Source organism: Aquarana catesbeiana, linkage group LG05 (assembly GCF_042186555.1).
Source record: "Aquarana catesbeiana isolate 2022-GZ linkage group LG05, ASM4218655v1, whole genome shotgun sequence".
Lineage (NCBI taxonomy): Eukaryota > Metazoa > Chordata > Amphibia > Anura > Ranidae > Aquarana > Aquarana catesbeiana.
This window is the reverse complement of record NC_133328.1, coordinates 610197128-610224708: the sequence shown is the minus strand read 5'-3', so window position 1 is coordinate 610224708 and position 27581 is coordinate 610197128. Positions and strand designations below refer to the sequence as shown.

The window sequence follows — 27581 nt, the reverse complement described above, 5'->3', positions numbered from 1 at the left end:
GCTTACCCCATGCAGGTCATACCGTCGCTTCTCTTCTCGGCCAATAGGGACTTTGGACCTGTGGCCAATGGGGTCTCAGGACCTGCTTCATGATTGGCCGGGAGGAGAAACAGCAAGACATTAGCGAATATAGATCCGCTAATGTCACATAACAGGGTGGGCGCAGTGCTCTGTGCCCCCTGAGCCTACTCTTTTCTGAAGCCAATTAGAGCTTTGGGCTCTAATCACGTGCTTGAAAAATGAATTAAAAAAAAAACAATTGGAATTCATACGTCCGGTGCCCTGCATGTAGATTAGGGGCTAGACGCATGGATTGGGGGGGCGGCGCCCCCTGCGCCCCAAATGAGCATCCGCCACTGCTTAACACACCGCTGTCTTCAAGAGTGACCTGCTGCAAGTGGCGTTCTCTCCCCTTGTCTGTCCATGCACCGTGCTGTTCTACTCGCTCTGTCTCTCCCTGCTCCTGCTGCATCTCAAGAAAGCCTCCTCCAACTTCCTCTGTGGTAGGATCCTTCCAGGCACCTGAGCCCCTCCCTGGCAGGGGTCGCTCGAAGGCCACGACAGTTTCCCTCGGTACTTCTTCTCCATCTTCCACCCAACTGACACTCTGCTGGCATGACTCATGTCTATTTAAGGGCTCACTTAGTTCCCTGCCAGGCCCACTTCCTATATAAGTTTATCGTATATTGTGCCATGTCAGGAATCTATTGCACATTTACTGAAAAGTCCACTTTGTGGAACTTGTTCAACTACAAGTGAAGCATTGGGCAAAGTCTACATGCCTCCTTTAATAGGAAGATAACAGTCTGTCTATACTAATCCTAAAGCTAGCCACTTACATTAAGATTTTTATTGGCCTTTTCATTCATATAAGATTAGAGTTATCTGATAGAATTTCGATTTCTTGGGTTCAGCCTACCTGTTTTTTGGAGAAATGTACTGAACCGTCTAAAACTGAACCTAGACACGGCAGAAGTGCCTATAATTGGAGGGCAGAGTCTAACATCAAAGTGGCAGCAAACTAGTTCAGCTGATGTAAAGCTTGGGAATACAAATCTATTGTTCTCAAACCATGTGCATAGTCTGGGCGTGATCCTCACCACTGCTATCAGGTCCTTCTTCCACCACCTCAAGAATATTAAAAGAATCAAACATCTGACTCTACTAGAGGATATGCCAGAATTCATCCATGCTTTTGTAACACCCATTTTGGATTACTGCACTGCCCTCCCTGAGAAAGAACTACATTGCTTGCAGCCTATACAAAACACAGTAGTCAGGCTACTCGCTGACCAAGCTCGTCACTGCCACACCACACCAATCCCTAAACTGGCTTCAAAATAAGTGAAAGGATATCCTTCAAAATTGGCTTACTCACTTATAAAGTCCTAAATAACTTGGACCCCATCTGTCTGACAGAACTTCTGACTACCCATACACCCTCATGCTTCCTTCGCTCCTCAGTAGGGATGAGCCTGGTGTCAGAAACCATGAACCAGACCGAGACAGAAGTACAGTAAAATCATACTTGTTTATTAAAAAAAATAAAAAGGTAAATAGAGTAAGCGTAGTCAAAGCATAGCCAGAGTCCAGTAACCAGATCGGGTAGTCAGCCAGGCCAGAAGTCAGGGATCCAAGTAGAGGAACAGCAAGCAGGATAAGGAGCCAGAAGGGATGTCAGCAAAGCCAGTCTTTAAACAGGAACGCAGGAGATGGTTTCTTGTGATGTGACCAAGGCGAAGGCAAGAATGAAGTGAGCTGGAGATCTTTAAGTAGGCGGGACTGACGAGCAGATCCACAACAGCTGGTTAACTGTGGAGAGAGATGAGAGCTGGCAATTAGCCGACAGCTGAGCGACCAGCTCAGAGAAGGAAGGGCTGAGTCAGTCCTGACACCTGGTTAGGTTCAGTGTGAACTGTATTGACATTTAGGTGCTGATGACTGCCTGTCCTTTGACATTTATATCAGATAATGTTCTCCACTGTTGACAAGGTTTCAAACTCAAAGTAAAGTTTGGTGTAAGTGTCCCCTCTCTGTAGTAGTTCATATAAACCTAATAAAAATGATCTGAATGCTTTAGCTCCTATACCTTTTACATAACTCCCCATTTTGGAACCCCTGAAGATCTTTATTACAGTGAATGGTATATTTAGAAATGTTATTTGGTGGAACAATGTCCCTTGCATCAAACTGGTATTACTACAATACCGGAAAGATGCTGGAACTTTAGCGGCTCCTAATCCACAAATTTATTTTTTTGCAGCTCAACTACAGCAGCTGGTTCAATGGTATTCTGAGGTGCCCCACCAGTGCCTCCTACTGCCTAACCTCACGGGTGTTTCAGGGACATTCACCTTTGCATGCCTTGGAGGGGTTGCTGGGGTGCTCTTCTCTCAATAATATGCCCACCTGTGTGTTGATGTATAAGGCATAGGGTGCCTTTAAGAAGATACTGGGGGTTTCCACCCTCACCAAATATGCCCCTATATGGGGCACTCATAGGCTCCCAGAGGTTGTGGGCACACGTTGTGGGCAGGCTTTTAGATGTGAATTTATCAGTTGACCTCTGCGGATTACTGTTGCACATGTTCTTTTTGTGGCCCATAGACAAATTGCCCTTAAAAGGGTTGATGCAATGTATTAAGGTGAAAAACCTTCTGTGCTGCAGCACCCCCCCAGACCCCCCCCCCCCCTTTTTACTTACATAAACCCCTTTTTTTGCAGCGAAGGGGGTGAGCACACCAGCTCCAGACAGTGTCTCAGGTCCTGATTCGATAGGTTGATAGCAGCGCAGCCATTGGCTCCCGTTGCTGTCAATCAAATCCAATGACACAGGAGCTGGGGGGCAGGGCCGGATCCTGCTGTGTATGTCAATAGACGCAGCAGCAGGACACGGGAGCGTGCCCGCACGAGTGCCCCGAGGAAGAGTAGCACTCCACGGGGCACTCCAGAAGAGGAGGAGCCAGGAGCGCCACTGAGGGGCCCCAGAAGAGAAGGATCGGGGCCACTCTGCGCAAAACCAGCTGCACAGAGGAGGTAAGTATGACATATTTGTTTAAAAAAAAAAAACAACTAACCTTTAGTTACTCTTTAGTAGACCTCCCCGCATCTTCTGACCCTGTCTGATTAAATATTTGATATTAAAAAGTGCATTTTTTATGAAAGACATACATCTCTATCTTAGAAATCCTTTGGAAAAGTTTCATGCAATCTGGTCACTCTGGCTTGAGCATATACATTTGGCAATGAATTAGGCTCTTTTTGTTTTTACTATATAGCTGTATTGTTAATATTTTTTAAATCAGTGTCTTAACCCGACGTCTGGCTCTTCTAAGCCGGTACGTCATGTATTTATTGATGGTTTTTGCGGTATTTATGCATGCTCCATAGGTATGTTTGCACGGGGTTTTGTTTTTCTTTAGCTGCCCTGCGTGGCGTGTCCCCTTTGTTTTGTTTGTGTATGATCTAAAACTTTGTTTAAAAAAAAAAAAAAAAAAGTGCTGAATCCAAACCATATTGAAGTCAATGGGTGCCGATTGATAAAAACTAGTAATGGTCATTTTCTAGGCAAGAGATTGTCGAAACAACAGGATAGGGGGCTAGGCACTGCCCTGGAGAACATGTACCAAACCCCCCAAAAAAGTGTTAAAAATTTTGTTTGGTGGGGAGCAGCGCTTTTAATAATGCTTAAAGGGCAACATAAAATTGTAAAACCAGTTTGGCTCTAGACAAATTTTATTATTTTTTGCACACATGTAAAAATCAGCATTTTTGGCCAAAAAACAGGCACAGGCACGTCCCCTTAAATTTTGCCGCCGTGTGACCCTGCCGCGAGCTCCGTGAGTGTGATCGCGAGACACCCGCGATCGTCTCACAGAGAGGAAGAACGGGGAAATGCTGATGTAAACAAGCATTTCCCCATTCTTCCTAGTGACAGGACACTGATCACAGCTCCCTGTGATCGGGAGCGGATATCAGTGTCGTGACACACGTAGCCCATCCCCCCCTACAGTTAGAACACATCCCTAGGACACACTTAACCCCTACAGCGCCCCCTCCTGGTTAACCCCTTCCCTGCCAGTCACATTTACACAGTAATCAATGCATTTTTAATTGCACTGATCGCTGTATAAATGTGAATGGTCCCAAAATAGCGCCAAAAGTGTTTGATCTGTGCGCCATAATGTCGCAGTCACGATAAAAAACGATGATCGCCGCCATTACTAGTAAAAATTAAAATCATTAATAAAAATGCCATAAAACTATCCCCTATTTTGTAGATGCTATACCGTTTGCGCAAACCAATCAATAATTGCTAATTGCGATTTTTTTTACCAAAAATATGTAGAAGAATACGTTTGGGCCTAAACTAAGGAAAAAATAATGTTTTTTTTATATATTTTTGGGGGATATTTATTATAGCAAAATAAAATCCGCAGAGGTGATCAAATATCACCAAAAAAGAAAGCTTTATTTGTGGGAAAAAAGGACGTCAATTTTGTTTGGGAGTTACGTTGCACGACCGCGCAATTGTCAGTAAAAGCGACACAGTGCCGAATCACAAAAAGTGCTCTGGTCTTTGGCCAGCCAAATGGTCCGGGGCTTAAGTGGTTAAGGTTTCTTGGCTGTCACTTGGCAACTCGAAGTTTCAGCTCCCTGCATACATTTTCTATAGGATTAGGGTCTGAAGACTGGGGGCGTGGTCAAGCTGGCGACCTGATTGGACATGTCTGAGCGGAGCTCCGCTTCTACCTGCCTATTTTATCCGGTTTACACCTGGGTATGAGAAGAGGCCAATTCGACTTGGGAAGGAAAGGTGGCTCTACTTCTAAGGCATCCCCCCAGCAGAAGAAGCATGCCCCTGTAGGCCACGCGCACATGGCGTCCCAAACTACCGATGGAGAAGGATTGGTTTCAGGCCCTCATGCAGTCCAAACAACCTTGACGGCGAAAATTGACATGGATAAAATGCGTGATCGGCTGGGTGCGGCTGAGCGGCATGTGGGCGACTCAGAGGACTCCATCTGAGATCATCGTGCTTCAATCCACACCTTACAGGTGAAAATGAAGGCCCTTGAGTCGTGGGCAGAAGACAGTGAAAACAAGGGCCGCAGAAATAACCGGAGGGTGGTGGGACTGCCGGAGGGAGCTGAGGGCCAAGATCCTACAGCCTTTACAGAGACCCTGCTCCGCACCCTCCTCCCCGGGCTTCATTTCCCCAGCACTTCGTCGTGGAGAGGGCCCACAGAATGCCAACCATATGAAGCCAACTGTGCCCCCCCCCCCGCGCACCTTCGTTTTCAGGCTATTAAACTTCTGGGATCGGGACCCGGCACTTTGTGAAGCTTGGAAAGTGGAAGAGCTCCGGTTCTAGAACGCAAAGATTATGCTGGTTTCCGAACTACTCTGTTGACACCTAGAGGCTCCGAAGAACCTTCGACCACGTCAAAGCTCAGCTTCTTACCAGAGGCCTGAAATACAGCATGTTGTTCCCAGCTCGCCTGCGAGTTGTGGATGGGGAATCCACCCGCTACATCACCTCGTCTGATGATGCCTCTCAGTGGTTGGATACCCTGCCCCAGGCCTAGTAACTGTATATGTCTTTCCTGTGTATCCTGTTTTTGACCAGGCAATGCCTCCTATGTTTGTTTCCCCCCCCCCTCAAGGCTGTGTCTGAAACTGTCAGTCGCATTGACGTTTGGTCCTTGTACCTTTGGCACAGAACAGAGGTGGAACTCCACTATCCTCTTACTGCACTGCAGCACTGGTTCGACTCTGGGACACAGGGCCAGCATTCCTGGAGCTAGCCACTATCATACCTACCTCACCCTTTGCAGCTGATCTTGTGGCACTCGAGCATGTTATACCTGGTTATACCTGATGCATTGCTGAGGCACTCCCCATCATGGAAGACTGGAGGGGGTAACGGGAGATCCTTGTCCTGGGAGTTTAGAGTTTATAGCTACCACTGTTGTATACTGTTGAACAGTTTAAGTGCGTGCCCCTAGCTAGCACTAGATGTTCTTTTATTTTTCACATATATGTAGATCCCTATTACCTTTTACTTTTATACAGGTTTATAGGCGTTTGTTACCGGACTGAACTGAACTTGGTCGCCACCTGAGTGTTCAGTGGTCATTTGCTTCTCCATCTGCCCCCATAGGAGACTTTCCTAGTGTGTGATCGGTCTAGTTTTGGGTTTAAGCACTCCGAGTTACCCAATGGATGTGTGGGGTGGGCGGGGTTGGGTTTATATGTTGCGGCTGTTCTTTTTTTGAGTCTATTGATAATGTATGCAGTGGTTTGCCTTGGACACCCTAACCAGCCCTTGTCATAACTGAAGGCTCAGTGTCCAACGTCTCAGAAGTAGATGGTTCTGTATTGCATGGTGCGTGCCTCACTCCGGGTCAACCTCATCGATGCTCCCCTGGTAGTTATACTCTGCTATTACCGACATGGCTGCCATAAGATTTATCTCCTGAAATGTCCGGGGACTCAATGACAAGATCAAGAGATCCCTAGTCATGGCCTATCTTAAGAAATGTGTTATAAAGGAATAAACTTGCGTGCTACTATGTATAATTTTAAAGAGAATATATAAACCATCAACCTACAGTGAATAAAGTCAAAATATAACAAATATATATAATAAATGTATAGTGACCGTGAATTAGCTGCAACCACTTGGTATCGTACCCAAAAACCACTGTGTAATCAAATGTAAAAATAAGAAATAAGAGTGGTGCACTTATTCAGTAACGTTACATGAATTGATAAGTATCCAAAACATACAAATAAATAAATGTAAATAAAAGTCCAACTAAAGCCCAATGGTAGGAGTCAGTTCATGTAAAGATAAAAATCTCATAGGGACAACTTTATAGAAGAAAAAAACAGACAGTACATCAATCCAAACATCGACTGTTATATTTATGAATTGGCCGCTCACCTCCAAAAATGACCCAAAGGTCAAACAAGGCTCATCAGATAGTCAGATAAGAAATCCTGCTGATGGATCTGTAAAGAGCATCATGGCGTTTGGAGGAAGAAAAATGCTGACTATGACCCTAAGAACACCATCCCTACCGTCAAGCACGGAGGTGGAAACATGATGCTCTGGGGCTGATTCTCTGCTAAAGGTACAGACTGACTTTGCTGCATTGAGGGGCTAATGGACAGGGCCTTGTATTGTAAAATCTTGGATGAGAATCTTTTTCCCTCAGCCAGAACACTGAAGATGGGTCTTGTATGGGTCGTCCAGCATGACAACGACCCAAAACATACCGCCAAGGCAACAATGTGTTTTTTTTTTATGGATTTTTGGTTGATATTCTGTCTCTATCATTTAAAATACACATATGATAAAAATTATAGACCCCTCTTTACTATGTAAGTGGGCAAACTTACAAAGCCTGTAGGGGATCAAATAATTTTGTTTCCCCACTGTGTTTATATAGCATCTCACAAAATTAGTACACCCCTCACATTTTTGTAAATATTTTATTATTTCTACAGTGTTGTCACATAAAAAGAAAATTACACTTTGCTACAATGTAAAGTAGTGAGTGTACAGCTTGTATAACAGTGTAAATTTGCTGTCCCCTCAAATTACCTCAACACACAGCCATTAATGTCTAAACCGCTGGCAACAAAAGTGAGTACACCCCTAAGTGAAAATGTCCAAATTGGGCCAAAAGTGTCAATATTTTGTGTGGCCACCATTATTTTCCAGCACTGCCTTAACCCTCTTGGGCATGGAGTTCACCAGAGCTTCACAGGTTGCCACTGGAGTCCTCTTCCACTCCTCCATGATGACATCACAGAGCTGGTGGATGTTAGAGGCCTTGTGCTCCTCCACCTTCCATTTGAGGATGCCCCACAGATGCTCAATAGGGTTTAGGTCTGGAGACATGCTTGGCCAGTCCATCACCTTTACCTTCAGCTTCTTTAGCAAGGCAGTGGTGGTCTTGAAGGTGTGTTTGGGGTCGTTATGTTAGAATACTGCCCTGCGGCCCAGTCTCCGAAGGGAGGGGATCATGCTCTGCTTCAGTATGACACAGTACATGTTGGCATTCATAGTTCCCTCAGTGAACTATAGCTCCTCAGTACCGGTAGCACTCATACAGCCCCATATCATGACATTCCAACCACCATGCTTGACTGCAGGCAAGACACACTTGTCTTTGTACTCCTCACCTGGTTGCTGCCGCACACGCTTGACACCATCTGAACCAAATAAATTTATCTTGGTCAGACCTCAGGACATGGTTCCAGTAATCCATGTCCTTGGTCTGTTTGCTTCAGCAAACTGTTTGCGGGCTTTCTTGTGCATCATCTTTAGAAGAGGCTTCCTTCTGGGATGATAGTCATGCAGACCAATTTGATGCAGTGTGCGGCGTATGGTCTGAGCACTGACAGCTGACCCCCCCACCACTTCAATCTCTGCAGCAATGCTGGCAGCATTCATACATTTATTTCCCAAAGACAACCTCTTAATATGACGCTGAGCACATGCACTTACCTTCTTTGGTCGACCATGGCGAGGCCTGTTCTGAGGGGAACATGTTCTGTTAAACCGCTGTATGGTCTTGGCCACCGTGCTGAAGCTCAGTTTCAGGGTCTTGGCAATCTTCTTATAGCCTAGACCATCTTTATGTAGAGCAACAATTTTTTTTTCAGATCCTCAGAGAGTTCTTTGTCATGAGGTGCCATGTTGAACTTCCAGTGACCAGTATGAGAGAGTGAGAGCCATGCCACTAAGGGTCCCCATCAGGGTTGCCAGCCTCAATAAAACCAGGGTCAGTATGTAAAAATTTGTGTTTTCTTAACCGGTTCAATACCGGGCAATTTCACCCCCTTCCTTCCCAGGCCAATTTTTAGTTTTCAGCACTGTCGCACTTTAAACGTCAATTGCGCGGTCATGCGACGTTGTACCCAGAAGAAATTGATGTTCTTTTTTTCACCACAAATAGAGCTTTTTTTTTGGTGGTATTTGATCGCCTCTGCGGTTTTTATTTTTTGCGCTATAAACAAAAGAACAATTTTGAAAAAAACACAATATTTTTTACTTTTTGCTATAATAAATATCCCAATTTTTTTTTTTAAAAACACATTTTTTCCTCAGTTTCGGCCAATACGTATTCTTCTACATATTTCTGGTAAAAAAAAAATCGCAATAACCGTATATTGATTGGTTTGCGCAAAAGTTATAGCATCTACAAAATACGGGATAGATTTATGGCATTTTTAAAAAAAAAATATTTTTTTATTTTTTTTAGCGGCGATCACGATTTTTTTTGGTGACTGCGACATTATGGCGGACACATCGGACACTTTTGACACATTTTTGGGACCAATCACATTTATACAGCGATCAATGCTATAAAATTGCATTGATTACTGTGTAAATGTGACAGGCAGTGAAGGGGTTAACCACTAGGGGGCGGGGAGGGGTTAATATGTTTCCTAGGGAATGATTCTAACTGAAGGGGGAGGGGACGCACTAGGGGAGGAGACCGATCAGTGTTCCTCCGTTCTGGGAACACAGATCGCTCTCCTCAGAGCTGACAGGCTGTGGATCTGTGTGTTTACACACACAGATCCACATGCCGGCCCGGTTAACGGGCAATCGCGGGTGCCCGGCGGACATCGCGGCCGCCGGGTACACGCACCGGGTCCCGAGGAACGCGGCGGGCGCGCGCTCCCGGCGGCGCGCGCGCGCCCCCTAGACGGCCGGGAATCCCAGGACGTCATATGACGTCCACCCAGGATGGGAGATCCCATCTGTGGACGTCATATGACTATGGGCGGGTAGGGAAGTGGTTAAAAATCCCAAGATTATAGCTGCCCCACCTCTCCAGTACCTTTTCAGTGTGTGTATGTGTATTCTGTGTGTGTATACTGTGTGTGTTTATTGTGTGTCTGTGTGTGTATACTGTATGTGTATGGGTGTATACTGTGTGGCCCCATAATTTATTGCCTGGGGGCCCCATAATCTCCTATTGCCTGGGGGCCCCATAATCTTCTCCTATTGCCCGTGGGCCCCATAATCTTCTTCTATTGCCCAGGGACCACATGAGTTGTCAGTCCGCTCCTGCCTGCTCCCCATTCACACCTGAGAACTTGTAACACTAACGAGTTACATGACACCGGGGAGGGAAAATGGCTAATTGGGCCCAATTTGGACATTTTCACTTAGGGGTGTACTCACTTTTGTTGCCAGCGGTTTAGACATTAATGGCTGTGTGTTGAGTTATTTTGAGGGGACAACAAATTTACACTGTTATACAAGCTGTACACTCACTACTTTACATTGTAGCAAAGTGTAATTTCTTCAGTGTTGTCACATGAAAAGAGATAAAAAAAAAAATATTTACAAAAATGTGAGGGATGTACTCACTTTTGTGAGATACTGTATAATAAAATGAATTTAATGCAAGCAAACACAATATAATATCATTTTTTGGGGGAAAAAATAAAAGATAATGTTATGTCAAGTAAATAGATACCAAACCTGTCAAATTCTAAATTTGTGTGTACCTGTGATATTTCAAAAACTATGGTACCCAAAATTCTTAATAGGTGAAGAATTAGGAGCCCTTACTGCTTATCACTATGGCGTTAATAGTGAATTAGAGTGCTAGAATTATTGCTCTCACTCTGACATTCGCGGCAATAACTCACGTGTGTGATACAATCATGGTTTACATACACATGCTCATTTTAATTTGTGGGTGTGTAAAGGGGAAAAGATACCAGCACCTGACATGGGAATGAATAAGGGGTACATAGTACCCCTACTCTTTCACACACAAAAATAGTGAGAAGTGTAAAGAAAGATACATGTTTTGAAAAGGCTAAAGGTCCAGCATCTGAACAAATACCTCAGGCAAAGTTTGGTCTGTAGCTGTGTTTGGACCAAACCTTGAGCTCATCCCTAGTCCTTGGAGAAAGGAAAAATTACATGAACCCTGAGTCGTCTTGAAATCTTTTGGATCTTGTGCATTCACCCAGCACCCACAGTATGGAACTCTCTGCCATCTATTGTCCGGTAAGTCCCCTTTCTGGATTCAAGACAAATCAATTCACCCAGGCCTATAGGAACACCTCCTTAACAACTCCTTCTCTGCAAAGACCCCAACACTAATCTGATAAGTCTTAAAAAACAGCCATAGATGGATCGAAATTCAGCTGGTTCAACAGAAGCCAGAAGAATTTTGAACCATGTATGGGCACTGAAGTTGATCTGTTGATTGACTTTAGTACAACTAGCCTGAGGCAAGCTTTGATCATTGTATTCTGATGGTGGGGAAATCTCCTGCTGTCAGAATACAATAGCTCTGCAGGAGGGATTCCCCCATCAACACTGACTCAGTGGATGGGGAAATCAAGCAATTTTCTTTCCTTTAACCCCTGGTTGATGAAAAGAAAATTGGTTATGTATGACCTGCCTTACCCCCCCAAGGGGAAAAAGCACTATACTATAGTAATTTTATAATTATAATTTAATTCTCTTCTATTTTTTTCAGCTGGAGTTTCTTTGGCAGCTGCCGCAGAACAGCAGTATCTTAGACAGGTGGGGGACAATCAGGCCTTTTGAGTGCAATCCACATTTTACCCAGTGGTGAGAATTTTTGCTGTTTATACAGGTAATTCCCCAGTTGTCAGGAAATAACCTGACACTAATTTCATCATGTAGAATTTCCTGCTCTTGGTTGTTGCATGGTACCTGTGAGGGAATTGTCTACATTACTTCCTTCAACTGAGCACAATACAGAGGAGAGTGAAACAACCTCAATAGACTCCTCCATTTAATGGGGAATAAATATCCCTCTAATATACCGTATGCAGTATATACTTGTCTGGATTGTAGGTTGAGCTAGCCACTATAAACAATTTAATTCAATGTAAACGTTTTTCGTCTTATACTATTTGTTATATACAATTGCATTATTATAAAATATATATACAGTGGGGACGGAAAGTATTCAGACCCCCTTAAATTTTTCACTCTTTATTATATTGCAGCCATTTGCTAAAATCATTTAAGTTCATTTTTTCCTCATTAATGTACACACAGCACCCCATATTGACAGAAAAACACAGAATTGTTGACATTTTTGCAGCTTTATTAAAAAAAGAAACACTGAAATATCACATGGTCCTAAGTATTCAGACCCTTTGCTCAGTATTTAGTAGAAGCATCCTTTTGATCTAATACAGTCATGAGTCTTTTTGGGAAAGTTTTTCACACCTGAATTTGGGGATCCTCTGCCATTCCTCCTTGCAGATCCTCTCCAGTTCTGTCAGGTTGGATGGTAAACGTTGGTGGACAGCCATTTTTAGGTCTCTCCAGAGATGCTCAATTGGGTTTAAGTCAGGGCTCTGGCTGGGCCATTCAAGAACAGTCATAGAGTTGTTGTGAAGCCACTCCTTTGTTATTTTAGCTGTGTGCTTAGGGTCATTGTCTTGTTGGAAGGTAAACCTTTGGCCCAGTCTGAGGTCCTGAGCACTCTGGAGAAGGTTTTCATCCAGGATATCCCTGTACTTGGCCGCATTCATCTTTCCCTCGATTGCAACCAGTCGTCCTGTCCCTGCAGCTGAAAAACACCCCCACAGCATGATGCTGCCACCACCATGCTTCACTGTTGGGACTGTATTGGACAGGTGATGAGCAGTGCCTTGTTTTCTCCACACATACCGCTTAGAATAAGGCCAAAAAGTTCCATCTTGGTCTCACCAGACCAGAGAATCTTATTTCTCACCATCTTGGAGTCCTTCAGGTGTTTTTTTAGCAAACTCCATGCGGGCTTTCATGTGTCTTGCACTGAGGAGAGGCTTCCGTCGGGCCACTCTGCCATAAAGCCCCGACTGGTGGAGGGCTGTAGTGATGGTTGACTCTCTAAAACTTTCTCCCATCTCCCGACTGTATCTCTGGAGCTCAGCCACAGTGATCTTTGGGTTCTGGTCGTCCCAAACGCCTTCCATTTAAGGATTATGGAGGCCACTGTGCTCTTAGGAACCTTAAGTGCAGCAGAATTTTTTTGTAACCTTGGCCAGATCTGTGCCTTGCCACCATTCTGTCTCTGAGCTCTTCAGGCAGTTCCTTTGACCTCATGATTCTCATTTGCTCTGACATGCACTGTGAGCTGTAAGGTCTTATATAGACAGGTGTGTGGCTTTCCTAATCAAGTCCAATCAGTATAATCAAACACAGCTGGACTCAAATGAAGGTGTAGAACCATCTCAAGGATGATCAGAAGAAATGGACAGCACCTGAGTTAAATATATGAGTGTCACAGCAAAGGGTCTAAATACTTAGGATCATGTGATATTTCAGTTTTATCTAGTTTAATAAATCTGCAAAAATGTCAACAATTCTGTGTTTTTCTGTCAATATGGGGTGCTGTGTGTACATTAATGAGGGAAAAAATATACTTAAATGATTTTAGCAAATGGCTGCAATATAACAAAGAGTGAAAAATGTAAGGGGGTCTGAATACTTTCCGTCCCCACTATATATATATTTTTTTTTCACCATCTTTCATCCTGTGTTGTATCTCGGTGCTGCTAATCTCCTCCACACTCTTTGCAGACACTTCTTGTCTACAGTACATGCAGTCCAGTGATGGCTGTATGGAATTTCTCAGGGTAGGTTTCCTGATGGTGACAACAGCAAACTACATCTGTTTAGTGTGTATTGAAAGAGTTCCTTGTCTCCATCGGAAGCCTGTGTGATGGGGTGACAACACAGGAACACATTTCAAAGACAGTGACAGAGTGTTGTCATCCTATAACAGGAAGTGCACAGATTCTGTATGACAGGATGGCCACAGGTATTATTGTAATAACATCTGCAGATTTAAAAACACTGAAAATACCCTTTAAGGTTTGATAGATCCCTACTACACTTATGAAATACCTTTTTTAAATTTTGTTTTATAAAGATCCATGTTAATGACCCTTTTCTTGATTTCACTCCTGTTCCTTCCTCCTATTCATTTGCATACAGTTATTACCTTATTGTTCTAGTTAAAGTGTTTGTTACCCCAACACTTCATATTCCTGATATGTGGCTGCTGTACCATATACTTGTATGAAAAAGTCTCCTGTTCTCTTTGTATTGCTTCCTTTATGTGAAATCCCTGGTGTTCCCGCCAGTCCCTCTGCTTTCCTATTGAAAATTGACCACACTAAGCAGGAGAGCACATCGTAGTCAGTTCTCTAGCCATTCTGGGAACTCAGCCTGCTCTCCTCCAATGGTCAGACTTGTCCTGACAGGCCCCTGCTGCACAGTCTTTAATTAGGAAGTTCAGTGTGCTAATGTTTCTCCGACCCCCAGCTCTCATGCAGCTGAGCAGAGGGAATTTGATCACTTATAAAAAGGAAAAAAAGGTATTTAATGTTTTTTTTTTTTTTTTTTTTTTTTTTTTTTTATACAAAAATGTTTTGCCTTTCATTTTTATTTTAAACTGAATGGGTTGTTTTACAAGGTTATTATTTTACAATCACTTTAATTTCTCCTTGATCAACAAATTTACTTTACTTTATGTACTTTATATGGCTTACCCTAGTCAGTACTCATATGTATATATATTTTTTTTATCTTCCTGTATTTTGCCATTTTAATTTATTTACTTTAAATATAACATATTGCATTTTCCCCCTATATTCTTAAACTACTAAAAATTTATTTGAGAAAAAAAAAATCAAAATGCCTTTAAAAAATATGTACTATATTTGGTGGCCCAATATTAGACACTTCTGCAAAAGAATAGTTATTATGTAAGGTGGAAAAAAGACACAAGTCCAACCTATGCGTGTGATTATATGTCAGTATTACATTGTATATCCCTGTATGTTGCGATTGTTCAGGTGCTTATCTAATAGTTTTTTAAACTATCGATGCTCCCCGCTGAGACCACCGCCTGTGGAAGGGAATTCTACAGCCCTGCCGATCTTACAGTAAAGAACCCTCTACATAGTTTAAGGTTAAACCTCTTTTCTTCTAATTTTAATGAGTAGTCACGAGTCTTGTTAAACTCCCTAGTTTTATCCCTATTGTGGGGTCACCAGTACGGTATTTGTAAATTGAAATCAAATCCCCTCTCAAGAGTCTCTTCTCCAGAGAGAATAAGTTCAGTGCTCGCAGCCTTTCCTCATAACTAAGATCCTCCAGACCCTTTATTAGCTTTGGTGCCCTTCTTTGTACTCGCTCCATTTCCAGTACATCCTTCCTGAGGACTGGTGCCCAGAACTGGACAGCATACTCTAGGTGCGGCCGGACCTTGTAGAACGGGAGAATTATCGTTTTATGTCTGGAGTTGATGCCCTTTTTAATGCATGCCAATATTCTGTTTGCTTTGTTAGCAGCAGCTTGGCATTGCATGCCATTGCTGAGCCTATCATCTACTAGGACCCCCAGGTCCTTTTCCAACCCAGATTCCCCCAGAGGTTCTCCCCCCAGTGTATAGATTGCATTCATATTTTTGCCACCTAAATGCATTAGTTTAAAATTTTCTACATTAAACCTCATTTGCCATGTAGTTGCCCACCCCATTAATTTGTTCAGATATTTTTGCAAGGTTTTCACATCCTGCGGAGAAGTTATTGCCCTGCTTAGCTTAGTATCACCGCAAATACAGAGATTGAACTGTTTATCCCATCCTCCAGGTCATTTATGAACAAAATAAATAGGATTGGGTCCCAGCACAGAACCCTGGGAGACCTCACTACCCACCCCTGACCATTCTGAGTACTCCCCATTTATCACCACCCTCTGAACTCGCCCTTGTAGCCAGTTTTCAATCCATGTACTCACCCTATGGTCCATGCCAACGCACCTTATTTTGTACAGTAAACGTTTATGGGGAACTGTGTCAAATGCTTTTGCAAAATCCAGATACACCATGTCTACGGGCCTTACTTTATCTAGATGGCAACTCACCTCCTCATAGAAGGTTAATAGATTGGTTTGGCAAGAACGATTCTTCATGAATCTATGCTGATTACTGCTAATGATACCGTTTTCATTACTAAAATCTTGTATATAGTCCCTTATCATCCCCTCCAAGAGCTTTTATGCTATTGATGTTAGGCCAACTGGTCTGTATTTTGGGTCCTTTTTAAATATTGGTGCTACATTGGCTTTTCTCCAATCAGCTGGTACCATTCCAGTCAGCAGACTGTTGGTAAAAATTATTAACAATGGTCTGGCAATTACTTGCCTGAGTTCCTTAAGTACCATCGGCGCAAGCCATCCGGTCCCAGTTATTCATTAATGTTAAGTTTCCCAAGTCTAATTCTAATTCTGTCCTCTGTTAGCTATGAGGGTGCTTCTTGTGATGTGTCATGAGGATGAACACTGCCGTTTTGGTTACTGAAGCCCCCAATTCCCTTGTGAAGACTGAGGAGAAGAATAAATTCAAGACCTTCGCCATCTCCCCATCCTTTGTAACCAGATGTCCTTCCTCATTCTTTATAGGGCCAATATTGTCTGTCCTCCCTTTTTTACTGTTTACATACTAAAAGAATTTCTTGGGATTTTTTTTTGCTCTCCTCCGCTATGTGTCTTTCATGTTCTATCTTAGCCGCCCTAATTGCACCCTTACATTTCTTGTTGCATTCTTTATAAAGTTTGAATGCTGATGACGATCCATCAACCTTGTATTTTTTGAAGGCCTTCTCCTTTGCTTTTATATGCATTTTTACATTGGCTATAAGCCACCCAGGACTTTTATTCACTTTTTTAAATTTATTACCCAATGGGATGCACTGGCTAATGTCCTTATTTAATATGCTCCTAAAGCAAACCCATCTCTTCTCCGTGTTCTTTGTTCCTAAGATTTTATCCCAATTTATATCTTCTAGCAAGGTTCGTAGTTTAGAGAATTTGGCTCTTTTGAAATTCAGTGTCTTTGTATTTCCCTTATGTTTCCTATTTATGTGATGTATACTGAAGCCAATTGACATGTGATCGCTGTTTCCTAACTTGCCCCGTATTTCCACATCCATGATAATGTCCGTATTGTTGGTAATCAGTAGATCTAGTAATGCTTTATTTCTAGTTGGTGCGTCTACCATCTGACCCATGAAATTGTCCTGCAAGACAATTAGGAACTGGCGAGCCTTGGACAAATGCGTGGAGACGTCTGCCCAGTCTATGTCTGGATAATTAAAATCCCCCATTATGATAACATTTCCCATCCTTGCTGCTAATCCAAATTGTGATAGGAGGTCCACCTCCCCCTCCTCCCTCAGGTTAGGGGACCTATAGCATACTCCCAGTATTATTTTCCCCTTAGCTTCAACCCTTTGAAGCTCTACCCATAAGGATTCCACCTCCTCCCTGGCCCCCCTAGTGATGTTATCTCTCACATTCACTTTTACATTATTCTTGATATACAGGCATACCCCTCCCCCTTTTTGTACCCTCCCTATCTCTGCAATAAAGAGTATACCCTTGAATGGTTGCCAGCCAATCATGAGAGCTGTTGAACCAAGTCTCTGAAATTCCCACAAAATCCAAATCCTCCTCATACAACAGTATCTCTAGTTTACCCATCTTGTCTGCCAGGCTCCTGGCATTGGTGAACATGCCACGTAGTTTAGACTGGTTGCATACTATCCTCTTATTGGGTGTTCCGAGATTGCAACTAGGACTTGTTAATATACTTACCTTGGGTTTATGTGTGTTTTAGTCAACCTACCACTAATGCCCCCAATACTACCCTCTGGACTATGTTCCGCGCTGACTATCTCTACCTCTGGACTCTCCCCCCCATCGCCTAGTTTAAAATCCCCTCTAACTTTTTGGCCATCTTTACTCCCAGCACATCTTCACCCTCCTCATTTAGGTGCAGTCTGTCCCTTCTATAGTACTGGTGACCGACTGAGAAGTCGGCCCAGTCCTCCAAGAACCCAAACCCCTCCTTACTACGCCAGCTCCTGAGCCACTTGTTTACTTCCCTAATTTCATTCTGCCTTTCTGGTGTGGCTCGATGTATCGGTAGTATTCCTGAGAATGCTACCTTGGAGGTCCTTTTCCTCAATTTAGCTCCCAAGTCCCTAAAATTGTTCTTTAGGACACTCCATCTGCCTCTGACTTTGTCATTGGTGCTAACGTGCACCATGACAACCGGGTCTTCCCAGCCCCGCTCAGTAATCTGTCCACCAGATCCGTGATGTGCCAAGCTTGAGCGCCCGGTAGACAGCATGCAGTTCGGTGCTTCAGGTCTTTGTCATAGATTGCCCTCTCTGTCCTTCTAAGAATTGAGTCCCCTACCACCAGAAACCGTCTATCCTTTCCCTTCGCTTCACCCTACTCTCACTGGAGTTCTTCCCCTGGCAGCTAGGAGAGTCCATCGGCTCCAGCAGTGCTGCTCCCTTACTGGTTTCACCAATGTCACTCAATGGAGCGTACTTATTGGCCCAGCCCAGGATCGGCCTCCCTGGCACTTCCCCCTCTATCCTTCCTGACTGTCACCCATCTACTCTTTTCTGGTGCCTGCACCTCTTTGTCTCCACCCGCCTCTGTGCTGGCCAGTATGGCTGATCAGTGAATATACACTGATCAGCCATAACATAATGACCACTGATAATTAAGGGGAATAACATTGATTATTTGGTTACAATGACACCTGAAACTGGGTGGGATATATAAGGCAGCAAGTGAACATATTGTCCCTGAAGTTGTGTTGAAAGCAGAAAAAATGGGCAAGTATAAGGATTTTAGTGACTTTAACAAGGGCCAAATTATAATGGCTCGACGACTGGGTCAGAGCAACTCCAAAACTGGAGCTCTTGTTGGATGTTGCTGGTCTGCAGTAATCAAGACCAACCAAAAATGGTCCAAGGAAGGAAAACCGGTGAACCAATGACAGGGTTATGAATGGCCAAGGCTCACTGAGGCATGTGGGGAGCAAAATCTAGCCCCTGTAGTCAGATCAAATAGAAGAACTACTGTAGCTCAAATTGCTAAAAAAGTTAATGCTGGTTCGGGTTCTGATAGAAAGGTGTCAGAATACACAAGGGATCACAATTTGTTGCGTATGGGGCTGTGCATCTGTAGACCGGTCAGAGTGCCCATGCTGCCCGTGTCCACAGCCAAAAGCGCCTACAATGGGCATGTGAGAATCAGAACTGGACCACGAAGCAATGGAAATTGTGGCCTGGTCTGACGAATCACATTTTCTTTTACATGTGGATGGGGGGTGCTTATGCATCACTTACCTGGGAAAAAGATGGCACCAGGATGAAGTATGGAAAGAAGGAAAGCCGGAGGGGGCAGTGTGATGCTTTTGGCAATGTTCTGTTGGGAAATCTTGGGTCCTGCCATGCATATGGATCTTACTGGACATGTACCACCTACCCAAACATTGTTGCTGACTAAGTTTACATCATGTGGATGGTCGGGTGCATATTTACTGCTTACCTGGGGAAGAGATGGCACAGGATGCACTGTGGGAAGAAGGCAAGCCAGCGGGGGTTGTGTGATGCTTTGTCTTGTGGTGTCCACGCCTCAATGGGTCAGGGCTGTTTTTGAGGTAAAAGGGAGTCCTACTTGATATTAGGTAGATGGCCATAATGTTGGGACTGATCAATGCTCTTATTTAATCTGTTACCAACCTTAGAAGACCCAGGAATCTACATATAGTCCTCCTACAGCCCTGATCCAACAACCTTCACTGTGCTTGGCCTTTCTCCTAAAAGTGTCCCCTTTGTACTGTGCATGGGCACGGTTGCCCCCATTCAAAGCCATACTCTTGGTTGCCTTATGCCAGAGGTCTCCAAACTGCTGCCCTTTGCTAGCCTTAATCTGGCCATTGGAGCACTATTCCTGCCAATGATATGAGACACTATTACTCCTTCCAACAATGGTGCACTATTTCTTCCACTGATACCAATGATAGGGTACTATTACTCCCACTAATACCAATGAAGGGGCAACACTTCTCCTCCTACTGACCACAAACCCTGAGGCCCTATTTATTCTCACTGATGCTCGGCCCAGGACATTTTGTACCCTTACCTGCCACAATCTAGCACTCCTAAAGTCTGAAAGACGGTAAACTGGCTCTTTGTTTAAAAAGTTTGGAGACCCCTGACTTGAGCAGTTAGTTGGACTATAGCTTAGATATAGTAATGAATAGGGCTGTGATGCGCATATGGAGTAGAATCTGGACCTTTCAGAAAGTCTCGGTTGTAGGGCACCACACGGGACCAAAAAGTGAGGATGTCTAGAGGTTGAGGTTGAGTATATCACCTAGTGGGCAGCAGTCAAGGGGTTGGTGGAAACCTAATATAGGACAACTGTACAAAGGTATAGCTGTATTAAAATTATTTGTGTATTCCTGTAAAAGTCTTATAAAATCAAACTAGAGGCTCTAACCCTATTAAAAAATGATTCTGCCTGGAGTCAGGCTTCATATGGAGATAGCTGAAGAAAAAAAATCTAAATGCATTTTGTTCTAGGATGATGTAAGTGGAATGTGGAAAAAAAAAAAAGAGCTGACGTATAAATGACGAAGGGCCAAAATGGGGGTCATCACCTTGTTTGTACAGTGTTGTGCCCCTTCTGTGGGTGTCACCGTTCATTATTGGAGAAAATATTACTTCTGCTTAGGAAGGAAATTCTCAGCCGAAGAATGCTGACTCCTGAAAGGATAATTACTTATTTCAAGGGCTCCAGGGTTCTGTGTCACCAGCAGGGCACAAGGAGGAGGTCACGTAACCTGGTGTGAAAATATAGTTGAGAAATGCCTGCTACTGGGTGATGATGGCGTGTTATGCCGATGGAGAATAAAACATTTCCAGGAGGGATAGAAAAGTCTCCAGTCTTAGTCCGTAGGGTTCAATATTGAGTTGGCCCACCCTTTGCAGCTATAACAGCTTCAACTCTTCTGGGAAGGCTGTCCACAAGGTTTAGGAGTGTGTCTATGGGAATGTTTAACCATTCTTCCAGAAGTACATTTGTGAGGTCAGGCACTGATGTTGGACAAGAAGGCCTGGCTCACAGTCTCTGTTCTAATTCATTCCAAAGGTGTTCTATTGGGTTGAGATCAGGACTCTTTGCAGGCCAGTCAAGTTCCTCCACTTCAAACTCGCTCATCCATGTCTTTATGGACCTTGCTTTGTGCACTGGTGCGCAGTCATGTTGGAACAGGAAGGGGCCATCCCCAAACTGTTCCCACAAAGTTAGGAGCATGAAATTGTCCAAAATGTCTTTGTATACTGACGCCTTAAGAGTTTCCGTCACTGGAACTAAGGGGCCAAGTCCAACCCCTGAAAAACAACCCCACACTATAATCCCCCCTCCACCAAATGATTTGGACCAGTGCACAAAGCAAGGTCCATAAAGACATGGATGAGCACTTTTGGGGTGGAGGAACTTGACTTGCGGCCACCGACAATCTAACTTCATGTAATATTGTTGTATGTACATTATTTTATCAACACTTTTTAACTTTAGATACTAATACTTTGAATTCACTTTATGGTCAGCCTACGTCTGTAAACCTTTTTAGCCTAAAAAGTCCCTCCTGTTTTCTTGGGGAGTTTTCTTCCTATCTGTGTACCAGGGATGTGGCCTAAGCAGTTCTCCTAAAACCTTTTTTTTCTCAATTATTTAGTCGACTAAAATCTCCAGTACAATCTAAAATCTAATGGGTTTAGTTAAGTTGTAATGCATTATTTAAGCATTTCTCTACAATTTCCAAACTCATTATATATGCCTGGAGTAAAAAAAATCTAATAGTATGTTATTATTTATGGTATTAAGGTTAAGCTTTGAACAAACTCACAGCCACAGATTTAGGCGCTCTGGATGGTCTGAGGAGGCTTATAATAGACACACTGTGCTTTAAACAGTGGTCTGAGGAGGCCTATAATGCTGCACAGTGCTGCAGACAGTGTTCTGAGGAGGCCTGTAATGCTGCACAGTGCTCTGGATGGTGGTTTGAGGAGGCCTGTAATGCATAGTGCTCTGGACACTGCTCTGAGAGGCCTGTAATGCTGCACAGTGCTCTGAACAGTGGTCTGAGGAGGCCTGTAATGCTGCACAGTGCTCTGGACAGTGGTCTGAGGAGGCCTGTAATGCTGAACAGTGCTCTGGATGGTGGTCTGAGGAGGCCTGTAATGCTGCACAGTGCTATAAACATTGGTCTCAGGAGGCCTGTAATGCTGCAAAGTGCTCTGGACAGTGTTCTGAGGAGGCCTGAAATGCTGCACAGTGCTCTGGACAGTGGTCTGAGGAGGCCTGTAATGCACAGTGCTCTGGACAGTGGTCCAAGAGGCCTCTAATGCTGCACAATGCTCTGAACAGTGGTCTGAGGAGGCATGTAATGCTGCACAGTGCTCTGGATGGATGGTGGCTGTAATGCTACACAGTGCTCTAGACGGTGGTCTATGGAGGCCTGTAATGCTGCACAGTACTCTGGATAGTGGGTTACGAGAGGCCTGTAATGCTGCACAGTGCTCTGGATGGTGGCATGAAAGCCCTGTAATGCTGATCATTGCTCTGGATGGTGGTCTGAGGGGAGGCCTGTATTGCACAGTGCTCTGGGATGGTGGTCTGACTCTGAGAGGCCTGTAATGCTGCACAGTGCTGTGGATGGTGGTCTGAGGGGAGGCCTGTAATGCACAGTGCTCTGGGATGGTGGTCTGACTCTGAGAGGCCTGCAAACGCTGCACAGTGCTGGATGGAGGTTCGAGGGATGATCTGTAATGCACAGTGCTATGGATGCCGGTGGTAAGAGGAGGCCTGTAATGCACACACAGTGCTCTGGACAGACAGGGGTCTGAGGGGGTGCCTGAAATTGTAATGTACTCACTCATAGTGCTTTCTGCTCTGGACAGTCATAGTCGGGAGTGGGACTCTCGTCGGGAGGCCTGTAATGCACACATCTAGCCTCCATGTCATTTTTATCTGATATGTTTTAACAAAAGCTTAAAGATTGGATGAAACTTGTGTGTGGCTTGCAGTTTGGACTTCAGTCCTGATAAAATACTAGTTAGGTGAACTGATTATTGTCTTTTTTCTCTAATGGCAATTATACCATAGCAGAGCGGGATTTATTTCCAGATGCTTCTCAGCACGTTTCCTCTCACTATAGCGCCCCTGATGAGTCTTGCACACTCTTGTACCACACTCCTTTCTTGGTGTGGCTTATTTTATGTGCTTCCTCTGTCCCTCTGGGACAAGACCCCAGCAGTCCATGGGTTCCTCCTGTTCTATCTGTGGCTCTGCCAACAGCACACCACCCATCTATCCAATGGGCCTGTTGTACCCTAAAGCTACTTTCATGCTCCTGACCATCTCAGCACTCTTTACCCTTTATAGAAAGTGTCAGTGTCTTTACCCCCCCCCCAAGCAGTCAGTGTCTTTACCGCCCCCTAAACTGCTCCCCCCTAAGCTGAAGTACTGTCTGCCATGGCAGTGGCACAGTACTGCAGGCTTTTAGGCGTTAAAACAGGCATTGAAGGTAACATAACGCCTACCTCACTGCCTGTGAAATACCCTTGACCATAGAACGCCTTTCAGAAGAAAAGGCTGGTGTAAACAAGCCCTAAAACTGACAAAGTAGTATTTACTTGCTCCCACAGCTTGCTGAGTCCCACCACTTGTCCCACCACTCCATTCATTAAGCCACCATTTAAAAACTGTCCGGTATGGTGCATGCACATGAGGAGCATGATGTCATCGTTAGGTCAGCAGAGAAGGAAGAGCCCAGCTGGTGTTGATGTTGTGCATCTCATCTCACGTATGCACTATACCCAGTTTACTGTCCTTCAAACTTTGGGGGGCGGACTGTGGCCAGTGGGAGAAGAAAATGTCCTGGCCTGATTGGGATTAAACAATGCCCCGTGACTGGTGTCAATGGGAGGAATAGTGTCCTATTGTTTGCATCAGTGGGAGGAATAGAGTCCCATCATTGGAGCCAGTGGGAGAAATAGTGCCCCATCATTAGTATCAGTGGGAGGAATAGAACCCCATTGTGTGTATCAATGGGAGGAATACTGTCACATCATTGGTGTCAGTGGGAAAAATAGTGCCCCATCATTGGTATCAGTGGGAGAAATAGTGCCCCATCATTGATATCAGTGGGAGAAATAGTGCCCCATCATTGGTATCAGTGGGAGAAATAGTGCCCCGTCATTGGTATCAGAGGGAGGAATAGTGCCCCATCTTTGGTATCAAAGAGGAATATTGCCCCATAATTGGTGTCAGTGGGAGAAATCATCCCACATTGTTGGTGCCAGTGGGAGAAATAGTGCCCCATCGTTGGCGTCAGTGGAAGGAATAGTGCCCCACTGTTGGGATCAATGGAAGGAATAGTGCCCCATTGCTGGCATCAGTGGAAGGAATAGTGCCCCATTGCTGGTGTCAGGACCAGAAACTTTGCCCCACTGTTGCCGACTGTGGGGGGAATAATGCCCCAAGGGTTGGATAAAAGCAAGCAAAGGGCCGCAGTTTGGAGACCACTGCTTTATGGGGTGGGGGAATTTTCCCCCTATATCTAGTGGAAAGTGTTTTTCTTTCAAACCAATGAGTCTGTTTTTTATAACATATGGGCAAGGTGAGGTGCATGACGCTATGCATGCACCATACAAAATTACATTTATTATATGAATTCCAATTCGATGTTTTTCAGTTAGGAACAAAATCACTCTGAACTTAGACACTGGTAAAGTTATCTTTCCAAGGGGTGTCGCCACCATTGCCTTCGGGGAAACCAGGAAATAAACACAAAAAAGGATAAGTAAAAGAAAAACTGCATTCAGAACTGTTGATTTGATGTTGATTTGAATTGTATTGAAAGGGGGGAAAGTGCATGTTAAGTACCCCAATAAAATGCATAGAAAGCCTCACATATACCCAGTGAAGTGACTGGCCTCAGGTGACACACAGAGATGAAACAAAACCTCCTACATAAAGTTGTACCTGTTTATCTGCAGTCTTCTCTACATCTGTTCAGAGGTTCATAATTTAATAAGCTTGTCTGAGCTTTCAGAAAGCAGGGAGCGGAGAGCTAAAGTTCCACTCTGCAGAGCTCAGGGAGAGCTGGTTGGAGTGAAGGGACACACCCCTCTTCACACAGAACACAGTAACAGAGCTGAGGCTGTCAATCACAGCTGCAGCTCGCCCCCCCCCCCCCCCCCCCCAGCACCTTTTTTCTTTTGGTGTCGGTAAAACTTGTCAGAAATAACTCATGCTGTCAGCAGAGGAAAGAAGCAGCAGACAAAAATGACACTTAATACTCTAGATTGAGAAAAGTACACACTACAGAAGGATATGCTTCCTTCATATTTCATATCTGAGGTCTACAACTATTTCAACCACCCCTAAAGCGGAGTTCCACCCATTTCTGTGTTTATTAAAAGTCAGCAGCTACAAAAATTGTAGCTGCTGACTTTTAATAAACAGACACCCACCTGTCCCACGGTCCAGCGATGTGGCTGCCTGAAGCCTCGGTTCTCTCCCTCTCCTCTCTGTGGTACCGGCATTGCAAGTGTGGGCACCCGGCTGTGACAGCTTGCGGCTTCACAGCCAGGTATGCACTGCGCGTTCTGAATGGCTGGGCAGTCTTCTGGGACCTGTGACGTGAAGCAGAAGATTGCAGGGAGGGAGGGGGAAGAGGAGAACTTCTACACGGTGCCATGAGCGGAGGTGGGAGCTGGATACCTGTCAAAACTAGACACCCGCTCTCACCCACCCCCAAAAAAAAATGACATGCCAAGGGGTCAGGAGGCCTTAAAGCAGAAGTTCCACTTTTGGGTGGAACTCCGCTTTAAAGGTGGAGGGCCTCTTTAAAAAAAACAGTGCTTTTGGAAGTGTCAGCTACTACATTGCTGACTTTATGAGCAGAAATAATGTTTACATAGTTTGAGACGATGATCATTAGATTGCCAACAATTTTGGCACATGTCATGCGGCTGCATTCCCTGTGCGGAAAGAGAAGGATGGAGGCTGACTCAGGAGAGGCGGTGTACCGGTTCCTGTGTGCGGACGCAGCTTCACCTCTCCAAACTGTTCATTATGTGCAGTAGACGAGCAGAAGGCAGCTAATTAAAACACATGTAATTACAACAAGCATATCAACAGTAGAAGACATGAGTATGTGAGATAATGTTTATCACAGTTTCTGTTGGCGCCCGTTATCAGTTTCACGTCTCGGAGGCCTTATAAAAAGAACAACGGGCGAAAAATAAGACCCAGTCATAAAATGAACAGTTATTTACAAAAGCCAAACTATATCCATTCATAGATGGTGCAGCCAATTGCAAAAGTGTTTTTGGCTGCATCTCAAAAACCTTTATGCCGTGTACACACGATCGGAATTTCGGCCCGCAAAAGATCGATGAGAGTTTTTCGTCGGAAAATGCGACCGTGTGTATGCTCCATCGGACTTTTGCTGGCCGAATTCCAGCCAGCAAAGGATTGAGAGCATGTTCTCAATTTTTCGGTCGAAAAAAGTTCCTATCTGAAAATGCGATCATCTGTGGCAATTCCGCCGCGCAAAATTCCTACGCATGCTCGGAAACAATTCGGCGCATGCTCGGAAGCATTGAACTTCATTTTTTTTTCTCGGCTCGTCGTAGTGTTGTACGTCACCTCATTCTTGACGGTCGTAAGTTCAGCGAACTTTTGCGTGACCGTGTGTATGCAAGGCAAACTTGAGCGGAATCCCGTCGGAAAAGCCATCATATCTTTTTCCGACGAGAAGTCTGCTCGTGTGTACGCGGCATTTATTAATGCATTGTGGCAGCAAACGCTCTATCCTGGGCGTTACCGCTGACGATGTGCTGTGGTGCCATTTGCATAAGGAAATGCATATTTGTTTCAATGCATGGCAAAGAACCATAGTATGCTGTGGACAAAATACTATATTTGATGCATTGGAAGCCTGGTGCTTTCAATGGACTGCCTTAAAGTAATTGTAAAGCTTTTTTTTTTTAATAAGCATGTTTTACGTACCTGCTCTGTGCTATAGTTTTGCAAAGAGCGACCCTGAACTTTCCTTTCTGGATTCACCCACAGACGCCCTCCGATCCTGCTTCCTTCCAAGCTGCTTGCTATGGGGGCACTCGCGCAGGCTTGATCTCGAGCCGGGTTGTGTGCATCTATTGACACACACACACAGTGCAGCTTGGCCCCGCCCCCACCCAATCTCTGCTCACAGGTTTTGACTGACAGCAGCAGGAGCCAATGACACACCTGTGTGAGAGCAGAGAGGAGCTGCTGCAGACGTGCGCCATGCTGGATCAGCGTCAGGTAAGTATTTTTTTGGGGGGGGAGCCACTATTGAAAGGTTTTAATGCAGGGAACACTTTAAGGTAAAAAAAAAAAAAAAAAACCTTTTACCTTTATGTCCATTTTAGTAATGCATGATCAACAGGGTGTTGCCATGCAATTGATTTTGAAAGGCGCGCCAATGCACCTTGCAAACACACCCCAGTTGCATTGCAGTGCACCACACAGATAGGTGGAACTTGTTAAAAAAAAGAAAAAGGTACACAGGTGTTTTTTTATGTATTGTGTTGCATTGCCCATTCTAAATGAATTGGTTGCATTAAGCAACATA

General features: G+C 44.4%; 1 long non-coding RNA gene across 2 annotated transcripts in view; it reads left to right on the top strand.

Moving 5' to 3' along the window:
• LOC141146168 (uncharacterized) overlaps positions 1-27581 on the top strand; it is a 51163-nt gene that overhangs the window by 5938 nt on the left and 17644 nt on the right. The window contains exon 2 of one of the 2 annotated variants that reach the window (XR_012244743.1): positions 11529-11648. The exons of the other annotated variant lie outside the window; for it this stretch is intronic. This is a non-coding gene — a long non-coding RNA (uncharacterized lncRNA). The remainder of the gene's footprint in view (positions 1-11528; positions 11649-27581) is intronic. 2 annotated transcript variants of the gene reach the window in all.